Genomic DNA, 16330 nt, shown 5'->3' on the forward strand with positions numbered 1-16330 from the left:
TGAGCTGGTGAGTGGCTGAGTGAGTGACCAGATGAGTGAGTGGCTGAGTGAGTGATCGGGTAAATCAGTCGCTGCGTAAGTGATCAGGTGAGTGGCTGAGTGAGTGAGCAAGTGGGTGATTGGCTGAGTGAGTGGGCGAGCAGGTGAGTGATTGGCTGAGTGAGTGAGCAGGTGAGTATGTGGTTGAGTGAGTGATCAAGTGAGTGAGTGGCTGAGTAAGTGAACAGGTAATTGAGTGGCTGAGTGAGTGATCAAGTGAGTGATTGGCTGAGTGAGTGAGCAGGTGAGTGACTGAGTGATCAAGTGAGCGAGTGGCTGATTGAGTGACTAGGTGAGTGAGTGAGCAGGTGAGTATGTGGCTGAGTGAGTGATCAAGTAAGTGAGTGGCTGAGTGAGTGATAGGGTGAGTGATTGGCTGAGTGAGTGGGTGAGCAGGTGAGTGAGTGGCTAAGTGAGTGATCAAGTGAGTGAGTGGCTGAGTAAGTGAACAGGTAATTGAGTGGCTGGGTGAGTGAGCAAGTGAGTGATTGACTGAGTGAGTGAGTGAGCAGGTGAGTGAGTGACTGAGTGATCAAATGAGTGAGTGGCTAAGTGATCAAGTAAGTGAGTGGCTGAGTAAGTGATCAAGTAAGTGAGTGGCTGAGTGAGTGAGTGAGCAGCTGAGTGAGTGGCTAAGTGATCAAATAAGTGAGTGGCTGAGTGAGTGAGCAGGCGAGTGACTGAGTCAGTGAGCGAGTCTCTCTTCTTGGAAGCCCCCAAGGACTTGAAGGTAAAGCACCGAGTTCCGGAGGGTCCCGAGTTCGCCGAGTTCCAACTCTGAACGCCACCGTCTCGCGATCGGGACCACACGGGCGGGGCATGGGGCGCACTGCCCGGTTCCGGTCTCAACCCGGTCACCAACGACTAAGCCAAAACACCGCATTGTATCATAATCCTCCTCCTCACCATCATCACCATAACGCGATGCAATGCAGATACGTGACGCGGCGTCTGGAGCTGACCGCAATCTCATCGCGATGTGCAGAGACGGCGGGCGTCATCTGCGGTGAGTCATGGGTCTCAATGTGACTCCATGGGTCTCTGTGTAGTCTGTGGGTCTACGTGTGAGTCTGTGGGTCTCTGTGTGAGTCTGTGGGTCTACGCGTGAGTTTATGGGCCTGTGTGAGTATGTGGGTCTACGTGTGAGTATGTGGGTCTCTGTGTGAGTATGTGGGTCTCTGTGTGAGTCTATGGGTCTACGTGTGAGTATGTGGGTCTCTGTGTGAGTATGTGGGTCTCTGTGTGAGTCTATGGGTCTACGTGTGAGTATGTGAGTCTCTGTGTGAGTCTGTGGGTCTACGTATGAGTCTATGGGCCTGTGTGAGAGTCTATAGGTCTCCCTTGTGAGTCTATAGTCCTGTGTGTAAGTATATGGGTCTCCCTTGTGAGTCTATGGGCCTGTGTGTGAGTCTATGGGTCTCCCTTGTGAGTCTATGAGCCTGTGTGTGAGTCTATGGGTCTCCCTTGTGAGTCTATGAGCCTGTGTGAGGGTATATGGATCTCTGTGCGAGTCTGTGGGCCTATGTGTGAATCTATGAATCTCTGTGTGAGTATATGGCTCTCTGTGTGAGTATATGGGTCTCTGTGTGAGTTTATGGATGGCTGTGTGAGTCTGTGGGTCTCTGTCTGAGTCTATGGATCTCCGCGTGAATATTTGGGTCTCTGTCTGAGTCTGTGTGTCTCTGTGTGAGTCTGTGGGAGAGGGGCAGGCAGTCACAGGCAGGGAAGAGCAGGAAGGTCTTGAGCCTGGACTTGCACGGGGACAAGAAAAATGTCGGCACCACTGGCGCCTGGGGGATGCGAGCTCCAGACAGTGGGGGCAGCAGAGAGAAATGAGCGACCTCCCACTGAGCGACATTCATTAGTCCTCGCAGACGGACTGCGAGCACTGATGTTCGGCTCTGCGTCGACCGTGTAAGTTGGTTTCCGATGGTTCGCCGCGGTGGTCTGTCCATGCTGTCGAGGAGGGTGCTGCGTGCGGGTGGGTGGATATCACTCGCCACTGATGTTAGCCGGGAGCGGAGGGGGTGGCACTGGAACACAGGAGGCCGCCGCCGGGTTCGTCGAGCAGTGCGCTGGGCACTGCACCACCCCCTTCTCCATAACAACAACAACAACGACACTAATGGTTGACCCACGAGAGCCTCGCCGTGACTCGTCGTGAACAACGCTGCTGCTGCTTCTGCGTGGTGGTTGTGGTGGTGGTTGTGGTGGTTGTGGTGGTGGTGGTTGTGGTAGTGGTTGTGGTTGTGGCGGTGGTGGTTGTGGTGGTGGTGGTGGTGGTTGTGGTGGTTGTGGTGTTGGTGGTGGTGGTGCTGCTGCGTGGTGGTGGTTGTGGTGGTAGTGGTGGTTGTGGTGGTGGTGGTGGTGGTTGTGGTGGTGGTTGTGGTGGTGGTTGTGGTGGTGGTGGTTATGGTGGTGGTGGTGGTGCTGCTGCGTGGTGGTGGTTGTGGTGGTGGTGGTTGTGGTGGTGGTTGTGGTGGTGGTGGTTGTGGTGGTGGTGGTTGTGGTGGTGGTTGTGGTGGTGGTGGTGGTTGTGGTGGTGGTGGTGGTGGTGCTGCTGCGTGGTGGTGGTTGTGGTGGTGGTTGTGGTGGTGGTGATGGTTGTGGTGGTTGTGGTGGTGGTTGGGCCGTGACCCTGTGATGCCGCCGCCACGAAGCCGTTCGGCAGGCACCAAATCCCCGACCTCGCCACCACCAAGCAACGGAGCCGACCCCGCGTCCCCCTCACCTCACCTCACATGAACACACCCGCACTCATTTCCCCCCCCCCCATAGAGCTCCGAGGGGAGGTCGCCTGGCCGACCGGTTTTTATCCGAGAGACCCTTATCGGGATTAATTCTCACGGTTTCCGGCGATCAGGGAATTGGATGACCTCCCCCGTGCTACGTGGCACCGCGGCGCTGCGGCCGGCCTTAATATGGTGTGGTCGCAGCGTGGGGCATCCGGCCACCGCGGTTGAGGCGCATTTCCCCCCACACACACTCCCACGGGTCGACGGGGCGAGCAGGGGAGGTACGGGACAGCATGAATAGCGGGGTCACAGGGGCTGTTGCGCATAGTCATGGAGGGTTGGGATAATTGCGCTTGAGCGCGCAGGCCCCATTGTTAGGAAGGGTAAGGGAGTAATTAGGATGTACGCCGCCAACGTCGCTCACTGATTAGCATATCAACAGCGCCCGGGAACCGCCGTGCGCGGGCTTGGGGTGCACGAGCTCATTGTTCAGCGCAGCATCCCCTTTGAGGTAGGGAGGATAAATAGAGGAGCGCAGAGGGGAAATCGCTCTTCTCTCCAGCGCCAGGCGACAGGACGCTCTCCAGTCCAGCGACCCGATCGTCCGTGAGACGCATCGAGGTGCGCTGCGAGCACGGGATCAACGAACCGCCGTGGGCATCCAGCAGGAACGCGTGATCCGTGGAGAGACAACGCAGCGTCTGCAGGTGAACGAGGGCGTGCGGCGAGCTATGCCTCTCACACGAGCTCGCGGAGGGACGGACCAGGGAGGGGAGCCGTCGGGCGATGAGCCCAGCGACGGCAGCAGCTGCTCGCAGAGCAGCGAGGGGTCGGCGCACGGCGGAGCCCCTGCCATAGGCACGGAGCAGGGAGGGACTCCGGGGACCAGCGGCCCCAATAACTTGGTGCCAGAAGTGGGACGAACCCTCACATCTTCACGGGAAGGTGGCGCGCTACTCCACGCAAAGGTAAGGCATGTGTTCACCGGCCAGGGGACCCCTACATGGAAAGCGTTTTCCCGTAATATCATAGGGGCTAAAGAGCTTAATGGCTGGTCGGACGCGCAGGCATTGCGACATCTTACGTTAAACTTAGACGGGCGGGCAGCCGACTTTGTAGAGGCACTACCCGAAAGCGCGCAAACCCAACTAGAAGAACTAATGCGTAGATTAGACCTGCGTTTCGGCACGCGCAACGCGATACGGGCGAAGACCGCCTTAGAGGCGCGCCGACGCCAAACTGGCGAGGACTTCCGAGACTACGCTGAGGACGTGCGATCACTAACCCGGATCGCCCGTCCAGAGTTCTCGAAGGAGGTCATTGACGCGCTAGCTGCAGACAAGCTACTCAGGTACCTAGCTCGCACCGCGTGGTGGCAGCCCAAAAAGAGTAGCGCAGGCCTCCCTTTCGATACCCTAGTCGAGCAAGCGCTGGAGTGTGAGGAGCTCTCCAGCGAACGCGCGCAGCTCCGAGGGTCGGGACAGGAGTACACCGTGGCGAGCCTGATCCCTGACGAAGAGGAGGATGAGGATGAGCCCGCCAGCCCCATGGGGAGACGGGCAAGAGAGGCCCAGAAACCCCGCGAGACAACCCCGGGTTGGGTAGCTGGTAGACCGGCATGGGAGATATTGCTGGCCGAGTAGACCGAATGGACGGTAAGGTAACCCAAGTAGGGGAGAGGGTAACCCACGTAGGTGAGAGGGTAACCCAGGTACGCGAGGAAGCGAATAAAAATATGAAGACCCTCCAGTCTGAGATGGGGGAACTACGCTCGACCGTAGGGGGGCTGGCCGGGAGAGTAGCCCAATTAGAGTCCGACGTGGGACAACTGCGTACTGGGGGAGGGAGAGGGAGCGGACAGGGGACCCGCTACGGAGCCGCCCCCCCTCCCCGGGCATGTTATATGTGCGACCGCCGAGGGCATCTAGTGAGAGACTGTCCTGAAATCACCCGAGCTAGGCAGACGCGGGGGTTAAACTCCAACGCCCCCTAGAAAGCGGACCAACTAGGGGTGCAATCGACGCGGTCCCGATACAAAGAGACGATAATGAGAATAATGGCGAGCGAGTGATCTCCACACAGGTTCCAGCAACAACGCCCACAGAAACGGTGACTCCTGGCGACTGGCTACGGGAGCTGGTGGCGGGGATCACGGGGGCCACGTCGCTGGTGGAAGGGGAGGTAAACGGAGTGCGTACCCGAATTCTGCTGGACACGGGGGCGGTGGCCTCGCTCGTGAGCGCAGCGCACTGCAGCATGATCGGGGTCGACGTGCGTCACCTGCAGGCACCGGACCGCGCGCTGCACACGGCGAGCGGAGCCGGAATGGGGCTGCTGGGGAGAGCCACCTTAGAGGTCCGCATAGGCAGCCAGGGGTGCACCCAGGAGTTCTACGTGTCGAGTGCGTTGTGTCACGAGTGTATCGCAGGTACCGACCTCTTAGAACGGCTGGGACTCAACGTGCAACCCCGCCAGCGATGCGCCACCGTGGAGAGCAACGGCGAGCGGATACCGTTCCTGGGACGAGAACCGACGCGCCCCCGCTTCACACCTGTGGCCGCTATCCTGGCGACGGCAGTCACCATCGGGCCGCTCACCGAGATGCTGGTGCCGGTGGCAACATCCCCCACCGACCCCGCGCTCCGACCATCAGGGGAGGTAATGCTAACTCCTCACCCGGAGTTGGCAAAACGGTATGGGATAGTGGGATCCGCCACGTTGGTAAACGCAGATGGGGACCGATTGTTTATGCGGATGTTTAACCCCCACAGTTCCCCAGCGATACTGCGACGGCGCACCCCGATAGCCACCGTACACCCCCTGCACGCACGCCACTCTAACGACTCGGTGTTCGCACTCTGGGCTGAGGACACCGGTCGTCCTGAGGGTGACCAGGACCTGGCCTGGCGAGTCGGCCTGACTCCCCGAGCCGAAGTCGTTCCCCTGCTCGACGCGTTACATGTACCATGGGCGGATTTACCTAAGGGAGAGGCCGATCGGCTGCGCGAGTTACTGCGGGAGTATGCCGACGTGTTCAGCGAACACGACTCGGACGTGGGTCGGACCGACCTTGTTAAGCACCAAATTGACACCGGTGCAGCCCGACCCATCAAACTCCCTGCATACCGAGTGGGCGCACCCAAACGCACCCAGATCAAAGAGGCGGTTGGGGACATGCTTCGCGATAACATAATTCAGCCCTCGGCGAGCCCCTGGTCAGCCCCGGTGGTACTAGTAACGAAAAAGGATGGGTCAACCCGGTTCTGCGTCGATTATCGTAAACTGAACGCAGTCACGCTCGGCGACGCCTTCCCCATACCCCGCATCGACGACACTTTTGACAGCCTTGCCGGAGCGCGATATTTTTCCACCCTCGATCTCGCGTCCGGGTACTGGCAGGTGGAGATGGCGGAGGAGGATCGGCCGAAAACCGCATTCACCACCCCGATGGGACTATTCGAGTTTCGAGTACTCCCGTTCGGACTCACCAATGCACCCGCGACGTTCCAGCGGCTGATGGAGTTGGTGATGCGGGGTTTGCAATGGGAACAGTGCCTGATTTACTTGGACGATGTGATCGTGTTCAGTAGATCTTTGTCTGAGCATTGGTCCAGGCTACGAGAGGTGTTCCAGCGACTGCGAGCGGCTCATCTCAAGCTCAAGCCACGTAAGTGTTACATCGCACAACGCGAGGTGGGGTACCTCGGGCATCGCGTCAGCGAGGCAGGCGTGCGTACCGATCCGGAGAAGGTACGCGCCGTAGTGGAGTGGCCACGGCCAAGGAATCTGACGGAGATCAGATCATTTTTGGGGCTCGCCACCTATTATCGTCGATTTGTAAAGGGATTCAGCGAGATCGCACGCCCCCTCACCCAACTCACTTCCCCTAAGCACCCCTATCAGTGGACGGGGGCCTGCCAGATGGCCTTCACCACTCTTAAAGACCACCTCACCCACGCCCCCACCCTCGCTTTCCCCGATTTTACCACCGATTTTATTTTGGACACCGACGCCTGCAGCAGCGGGCTGGGCGCGGTGTTGTCACAGGTACAGGATGGGACGGAACGAGTCATCGCGTACGCCAGCCGGACCTTGAGTGGGGCCGAGCTGAACTATTGCGTGACCCGCCAAGAGTTGTACGCCGTGATTTTCGCATGTAAGCAGTTCCGGCCGTATTTGTACGGCATGAGATGTCGCGTACGCACTGACCATTATGCTCTTCAGTTCCTTCTTACATTCAAGGAGCCGCGGGGGCAGATGGCCCGTTGGTTGGCGCAGTTGCAGGAGTACAACCTGCAAATCGAGTATCGGGCTGGCCGGACGCATGCAAACGCGGACGCCTTGTCGAGGCGGCCCACGGTGTACGCCGAGACAAGGGCGGAGGAGGCCTGCCCCTGTTTCACGGGGGGACGCTGCCGGCAGGCAACGGACCCCCGAGAGGCTGCGGCCACTGACCCCCCCCCAGCGAGAGAGAGTGCAGTGTGCGCCACAGAGACCCTCACAGGTGGCACCGAGGATCCCGTCGACCGCCCGGCAAGCGCGGGACCCGCGGCTCGGGACCCGATCGGACGGATCCAGGAGGACGTCGGCTGCGCCTTCCCGGGCCTGAACGACGAGCAGCTGAGACAGACCCAGCAGCGAGATCCGGATCTGGCGGCCGTGGAGGCAGCACTGCGGGAGGAAAAGAGCGCCCTACCAGGACCCTGGAGCGGTTTGTATGGCCGGTTGTGTGTGCAGAACGGAGTGGTACGGGAGTTAACCGAGGCCGGCCAGCCGGGGTGCATCTGTGTTCCTGCCCAGGTGCGACCCCAGCTGCTACGGCTGGTGCATGACCACCCACTCGGGGGCCACGATGGGGAACGACGCACTCGAGAGACCCTGCGTCGCCAGTATCTCTGGCCCAAATTGGCACAAGACGTGGCGGCCTGGGTACAGGGCTGCCGCGCCTGTCAGCAGTGCGGGCCGAAACCGGCACGATACCAGGTACCCCTAAGGCCGTTCCGCGTCAGCCGCACGAATCAGCTGGTCGGGATCGATCTACAGGGGCCATTCCCACGATCCCATCGAGGCAACCGGTATATTCTAGTCGCAGTAGAGTATTTCACCCGCTACCCCGTGCCAGTGGCCATCCCTGATAAAACGGCCTTGGTGGTGGCCCGGGCATTCGTAGAACATTACGTACTCAAGCACGGGATCCCGGAACGAGTCCTCACCGACCAGGGTAGCGAGTTCGAGGCCGAGCTGTTCCAGGCACTGTGCCGAGAATTCGGAATCCAGAAGGACCGAACCACAGCGTATCACCCCCAAGCGAACGGTATGGTAGAGCGCATGAATCAGACCCTAGCGGGGAAACTCAAACGTATGGCGGCCGCAAATCAACGGGATTGGGATGAACACCTCCCCTACGCCCTTTTCGCCTACGCCACCACCGTACACACGTCGACGGGACAAACCCCGTTTTTAATGATGTTCGGCCGTGAGTCTCGTTTACCCGCAGATCTGCTATTCGGCGTCCCTTCCCCCCAGCCGGAGGAGGGAAGCCGCCCCGTGGAACATCTGTTGGAGACCCTGCGAGAAGCCCGAGGCCGAGCATACCCGCAAGGGGAAGCCGCGCATCGGCGGCAGGAACAGGGCACCCGACCCCGCATGGAACCCCCCTTATTCCTGACAGGCGCTAAGGTGTGGCTACACACCCCTCGCGTCGGGGCCGGGCAGGTGGGGAAACTGACGACCTACTGGCGGGGACCCTGGACCGTGGTGCGGCAGATATCCCCCTGGACGGTACTAATTTACGGTGGGGAGAGGGGTCGAGAGACGGTGGTCAATGTCCGCCGCTTAAAACCATGGAAAGCGGCCCCGGCGAGAGAGGACTCCGTCACCCGAAAGCCCCGAAATCCCAGAGTACCCGCACCCCTCGTGTTGGGGGGCCTCGCACACTACATGGGCCCCGCCGGGTCCCCGAGACGCCCCGATCCAGTCCGGAGACGGCGCGGACGACGGCCACTAAACCCTTCCGCTGCTGAGTTTGTGCCCCAGCCCACAGGTGCCGGGGGACGGGGAGAGCCGCTGGAGTGGAGGAGGAGACCGCCGCAGGAGCTACAGAGGACGGAACCACCCGCCCCGAGGCCAGCCACCAGGTCCGGACGGATCCCCCGGACCCCGCAACGTTTCCTCGTGGGCGCGGCCCAAGCGAGGTGCTCCAGTCAACCCGGGACGGGGACTGGCACCTCGGGGGGCTATGTGATGCCGCCGCCACGAAGCCGTTCGGCAGGCACCAAATCCCCGACCTCGCCACCACCAAGCAACGGAGCCGACCCCGCGTCCCCCTCACCTCACCTCACATGAACACACCCGCACTCATTTCCCCCCCCCCCCATAGAGCTCCGAGGGGAGGTCGCCTGGCCGACCGGTTTTTATCCGAGAGACCCTTATCGGGATTAATTCTCACGGTTTCCGGCGATCAGGGAATTGGATGACCTCCCCCGTGCTACGTGGCACCGCGGCGCTGCGGCCGGCCTTAATATGGTGTGGTCGCGGCGTGGGGCATTCGGCCACCGCGGTTGAGGCGCATTTCCCCCCACACACACTCCCACGGGTCGACGGGGCGAGCAGGGGAGGTACGGGACAGCATGAATAGCGGGGTCACAGGGGCTGTTGCGCATAGTCATGGAGGGTTGGGATAATTGCGCTTGAGCGCGCAGGCCCCATTGTTAGGAAGGGTAAGGGAGTAATTAGGATGTACGCCGCCAACGTCGCTCACTGATTAGCATATCAACAGCGCCCGGGAACCGCCGTGCGCGGGCTTGGGGTGCACGAGCTCATTGTTCAGCGCAGCATCCCCTTTGAGGTAGGGAGGATAAATAGAGGAGCGCAGAGGGGAAATCGCTCTTCTCTCCAGCGCCAGGCGACAGGACGCTCTCCAGTCCAGCGACCCGATCGTCCGTGAGACGCATCGAGGTGCGCTGCGAGCACGGGATCAACGAACCGCCGTGGGCATCCAGCAGGAACGCGTGATCCGTGGAGAGACAACGCAGCGTCTGCAGGTGAACGAGGGCGTGCGGCGAGCTATGCCTCTCACACGAGCTCGCGGAGGGACGGACCAGGGAGGGGAGCCGTCGGGCGATGAGCCCAGCGACGGCAGCAGCTGCTCGCAGAGCAGCGAGGGGTCGGCGCACGGCGGAGCCCCTGCCATAGGCACGGAGCAGGGAGGGACTCCGGGGACCAGCGGCCCCAACAACCCTCCGGCGGGGTGAGGGGTGCTTGGGGTCTCGCCCCCCTTGATAAATAACAGTGCCCCCCACACCCCACACACACACCCGCCCACACACCCCCATCCCACACATACACCCGCCCACACACCCCCACACACACACACCCGCCCACCCCCCCCCACACACCCCCCCCCACACACTCCCCACTCCCGCCCACACCCCCCCCAACACCCCTAACACCCCCCCCCCCCCCCACACACACCCGCCCACTACACCCCCCACACACACACACCCACAGGGAGGGGTGCATGGGGAGGGGGGGTGGTGAGGTGGGAGGCAAATTGTCCCCAGCTGCTTGGGGGTTGGATACATCCAGCACGCGAAGTGAGCTCACTCGCACAGACGCACACACAATCATGCAGACGGTCACAACAGACATTCACACGGACACACACGCAACAGACTCGTGCAGACACACGCGCTCAATACACTCACTCACGGCACTAACTCACCCACTCACTCGCCCACTCACTCAGCCACTCACTCTCCCAATCACTCACCCACTCACGCACTCATCCACCTACTCACCTACTCACTCGCCCACTCACTCAGCCACCCACTCACCCACTCACTCGCCCACTCACTTAGCCACCCACTCACCCACTCACTCACCCACTCACCCACGCACTCGCCCACTCACTTAGCCACCCACTCACCCACTCACTCACACAGACGCACACACAATCACGCAGACGGTCACAACAGACATTCACACGGACACACACGCAACAGACTCGTGCAGACACACGCACTCAATACACTCACGGCACTAACCCGCCCACTTACTCAGCCACTCACTCATCCACTCACTCTCCCAATCACTCACCCACTCACTCAGCCACTCACTCACTCACTCACCCACTCACTCGCCCACTCACTCATCCACCTACTCACCTACTCACTCACACAGACGCACACACAATCACGCAGACGGTCACAACAGACATTCACACGGACGCACACGCAACAGACTCGTGCAGACACTCTCGCTCAATACACTCACTCACGGCACTAACTCACCCACTTACTCAGCCACTCACTCACCCACTCACTCTCCCAATCACTCACCCACTCACTCAGCCACTCACCCACTCACTCAGCCACTCACCCACTCACTCAGCCACTCACTCATCCACCTACTCACCTACTCACTCGCCCACTCACTCAGCCACCCACTCACCCACTCACTCGCCCACTCACTTAGCCACCCACTCACCCACTCACTCACCCACTCACCCACTCACTCGCCCACTCACTTAGCCACCCACTCACCCACTCACTCACACAGACGCACACACAATCACGCAGACGGTCACAACAGACATTCACACGGACACACACGCAACAGACTCGTGCAGACACACTCGCTCAATACACTCACTCACGGCACTAACTCACCCACTTACTCAGCCACTCACTCACCCACTCACTCAGCCACTCACTCACCCAACCACTCACCCACGCACTCGCCCACTCACTCAGCCAATCACTCGCCCACTCACTCACCCACTCACTCGCCCACTCACTCAGCCACCCACTCACCCACTCACTCACCCACTCACTTAGCCACCCACTCACCCACTCACTCACCCACTCACCCACTCACTCGCCCACTCACTTAGCCACCCACTCACCCACTCACTCACACAGACGCACACACAATCACGCAGACGGTCACAACAGACATTCACACGGACACACACGCAACAGACACACGCACTCAATAAACTCACTCACGGCACTAACTCACCCACTTACTCAGCCACTCACTCGCCCACTCACTCAGCCACTCACCCACTCACTCGCCCACACACTCATCCACACACCCTCTCACTCACCCACTCACTCACTCACCCACCCACTCACTCATCCACTCACTCACGCACGCCCAACTCACTCCTCACGGTGCGTGATGGTTGCGGGCGGCAGTCGCGGCTCCCGTGCGGAGCTCTGCGTGGCTCCCGCTACCTCCTTCCATAAACCCCCCCCCCCAAACCCAACCCCCCCACCCCCAACCCCCCCCACCCCCAATCCCCCCCACCCCCAACCCCCCCACCCCCAACCCCCCCCCCACCCCCAACCCCCCCCCACCCCCAACCACCATCACCCCCAACCCCCCCCCCACCTCCAACCCCCACCACCCAGAACCCCCCCCCCCCACCTCGAACCCCCCCCCACCCAGAATCCCCCCACCCAAAACCCCCCCACCCCCATCCCCACCCGCACCCAGAACCCCCCGCAAACCCCCCCCACGCCCAACCCCCCCCCCCCACCCAGAACTCCCCCCCACCCAGAACCCCCCCACCCCCAACCGCCCCCCACCCAGAACCCCCCCACCCAGAACCCCCCCCCACCCCCAACCCCCCCCCCCCCCCCCACCCAGAACGCCCCCACCCCCAACCCCCCCCCACCCAGAACCCCCCCCCCCACCCAGAACCCCCCCCCCCCACCCACCCCCAACCCCCCCACCCCCCCCCCCACAACCCCCCCCACCCAGAACCCCCCCACCCCCCCCAACCCCCCCCCACCCAGTACCCCCACCCCAACCCGATCCACCGCGCTCGGCCTCTCAGCGCTCTGCGGAATTTGCTCCGCAGCAAAAAATTCCGCGAATTCGGAACCCTCTGATTGGGAACGCGAATGATGACGGCGGCGGTGACGGCTCACGGAGACCCAGGCGCCGTGGTGTGTGTGTGTGATTGTGAGAGTGTGATTATGTGTGATTGTGTGTGTGTGAGATTGTGATTGGAAACATTTAGGCTGGCCTACCTACGATCCATCCTGGGTTTAACCAGGCTGGATTGTGTGAGGAGCTCACAAATCCTTGAAAGATCTGGGCAAAGTCCCATCGGTGAGCTCCTCCGGCAGGCAAGGCTGCGTTGGCTGGGTCATGTAGCCCGCATGCCCAGCCACCGCATGCCTAAACAGCTTTTGTTCGGCCGGATCGAGGGGGATAAACGGGCGCGGCACGGGCTAGAGAAGAGATGGGGTGATGTGGTACAGGAGGACGTGGAGCTAAGTGGAGTTGCCGATGACTGGTACCAGCGGTGTCAAGATCGGCCTCTGTGGAGAAGGCTCGTGAAGGACGCTACTGGGCAGTTGGAGGCAGTCGCCCTCCAACAACAACGGAGGGCGGAGGAGCGACGCTCACAACAACGAGCGGAGCGCCGGGTGGATAAAGCATAGCAAGTTGGCACAGTAGGGGGCACAAGTGGTATATCGGCCAGTCATCTCGGTCATCTCAGTCAGTCGACCCGTGGCACCTGCTGGGTCTGCCCCGTGACCTCCTGCCAGCGGGCGTTCGACACTTCACGTGGCCTCAAGGTGCACATGGCCTGGCACAAGCGTCGTGGTGACGTCACCGCCACTTAGTGGCGATTGGCGGTTGTTGTTGTTGTTGTGAGATTGTGTGTGATTGTGTGTGTGATTGTGTGTGTGTGTAGATGCACAGTGTGTGAATGTGTGTGCGTGACTGTGTGTGGAGCGGGGAGCGGTAGTGTAGCGGTTAGCACTACGCTGCGCTACGAACCTGGCGACCCGAGTTCGATTCCCGCTCACGGCCAACATCAGTGACGATTATCTGAACCGGTCCCGGGCCTCCCCTAGGTTGACTCAGCCTCAAAATTAGTACCTGGTGCGGTGTGTAAACATCGCCGCTGGGGAGACAAAGGCGGCCGGGCGTGGTGTTGTCTACCCACCCCCTCGTGTGCCGTTGCGGCCTTCATAGGTGCTCGCTGACAGCACTTGTTGAGGCTATACGGGGGATCTTTGTATTTCTAGTGATGGAGGATGCTCGTGAAGGACGCTGCTACTGTGCAGTTGGGGGCACAGTAGTGGGGGGGGGCACAGTCGTGGGGGGGGGGGGGCACAGCTGATGAATCTGCCAGTCATAGTATAAGTAACTAAATACGTAACTAAAAGTCGGTTTTATATAGCGTCGTTCACACAAAGCCTCACAGCGCTTTACATCAGAAGGCAGTCAACCCACGGCAGCTGCCGGGTCTGTCCCATGGCCTCCTCCTGTCAGCGAACCTCGGATGCTTCACGTGGCCTCAACGTGCACCTAGCCTGGCACAGGCGCTCTGGTGACGTCCCCGCTGTTGAGTGTCGAACGGCCGGTGGTGTTGTTGTACCGCGCGAGTGTGTGTGTGTCGTTGTGTGTGTGTCGTTGTGTGTGTCATTGTGTGAGTGTGTGTGTCATTGTGAGTGTGTGTGTCATTGTGAGTGTGTGTGTGTCATTGTGAGTGTGTCGTTGTGAGTGTATGTGTGTGTCATTGTGAGTGTGTGTCATTGTGAGTGTGTGTGGGTCGTTGTGTGTGTGTCGTCGTGTGTATCATTGTGTGAGTGTGTGTCATTGTGTGAGTGTGTGTCGTTGTGAGTGTGTGTGTGTCATTGTAAGTGTGTCGTTGTGAGTGTGTGTGTTATTGTGAGTGTGTGTTATTGTGTTTGTGTTATTGTGAGTGTGTCATTGTGAGTGTGTGTGTGTCGGTGTATGTGTGTCGTCGTGTATATGAGTGTGTGTGTCATTGTCAGTGTGTCGTTGTGAGTGTGTGTGTTATTGTGAGTGTGTGTGTTATTGTGAGTGCGTGTTATTGTGTGTGTGTGTTATTGTGTGAGTGTTATTGTGAGAGTGTGTGTGTCATTGTGCCCGTGTGCGTCGTTGGTCTGATTACGAGAAACCTTGCGACACGGAACAAGCGCTTTCGGGAGACGGGGAAGGGGTGGGGGGTTAGTGGGGGTTCGTGGGGGAAGTGTGGGGTGGTGGTGGTGGTGGGGTGGTGGTGGGGTGGTGGGGGGGTTACTGTTGGGGGCAGGGACTGAGGCAGGGGAAGCCTGGGGCGTGCTTGTGCCAGGAGGGAGCTGTCGTGCGTGAGGGTAGCGTGGGGGTAGGGGTAGGGTTAGCGGAAGGGGGTAGCGTTCTTCAGGGGAAGGGGTGGGATTAGAGGAAAGGGTGGAGCGAGGGGGTAGCGATTTCAATGCACACACGTAGCTTGTTCGGAGTGGGGTCAGAGATATAATCCGTCAAAGCCGTAGCCACGGAGTCAACATTGGGGGGGACCGAATCTTCCAGGGGGTCTGGGGTCCCCCCCCCCCAGAAAAAAAATACAAATTTGAAAACCAATTTCCTGCCTAAATGTGAAAAAAAAAATCACTAACACATAGGATGGACTTTTTATATATTTTTTACAATGTGTATTTTATTACATTGCTCTCTTTTTTTCTTTTTTACCTTTTTCTTGTTTCATTGTATATAATGGCAGAGATTAGGGATTAATAAAGTACAACCATAACCACAATCGTATAAACAGAAATCTATTTTATAGCAATATATTGGGGGAGGACATTTTGAGCATATTTGAATATTGGGTGGGATGTGTGTCCCCCAATATTTATTAGAATTACGGCCTTGAAGTCAGCGCTCGGGATAGGGGTAGTTAGGAATAGGGGTAGATCTTCTTGGTTCTTTCGGTAAAGTCACGTAGAAGGGAAATAATAAAATAATAAAAATAAAACATCATGAAATACAATTCTCACGACGTTTCGGCCACAACGCAATCAGCCGTCCTCAGGTGAAGAACAGGTCTGTCAGAAAGACAGCGTCTGAATGATTCTCATTCCTTCTACGTGACTTTACCGAAAGAACCAAGAAGATGAATCTCTGCAGTCACGAAAGCTTTAAATCGAAATTTAATAGGGGTCGAGTCAGAGGTAGGGTCGTGGTTGAGGGGTAGAGAGAGAGTCGGGGTCGTGGTTGAGGGGTGGAGAGAGAGAGAGAGTCAGGGGTAGAGAGTCAGGGGGGTAGAGAGAGAGAGAGTCGAGGTCGTGCTTGAGGCGCTTTTCCCGTCGCGGCCGCCAGGCGGCGCCACTCCCCCGCGGCACGGGGGAGCGGCGTGGCTGTCTCTGTCAGCCACGCCACGTGGCCTCAATGTGCACCTAGCCTGGCACAAGCGCCGCGGGGACGTCACCACTTTCTGGAGAATTGTGGCTTTTGTCGTGTGTGTGTGTGCGTGTGTGCGCGCGTGTGTGTGAATGTGTGAATGTGTGTGTGTGTGCGTGTGTGTGAATGTGTGCGCGCGTGTGTGTGTGTGCGTGTGAATGTGTGTGTGCATGTGTGTGTGTGTGCGTGTGAATGTGTGTGTGCGTGTGTGTGTGTGCGTGTGTGTGAATGTGTGTGCGCGCGTGTGTGTGAATGTGTGCGCGCGTGTGTGTGTGTGTGCATGTGTGTGTGTGCGCGTGTGTGTGCGTGTGTGTGAATGTGTGTGTGTGCATGTGTGTGTGTGCATG

Source organism: Lethenteron reissneri, chromosome 3 (genome assembly GCF_015708825.2).
Source record: "Lethenteron reissneri isolate LAM-NWPU_2019-01 chromosome 3, ASM1570882v1, whole genome shotgun sequence".
NCBI classification, from domain to species: domain Eukaryota; kingdom Metazoa; phylum Chordata; class Hyperoartia; order Petromyzontiformes; family Petromyzontidae; genus Lethenteron; species Lethenteron reissneri.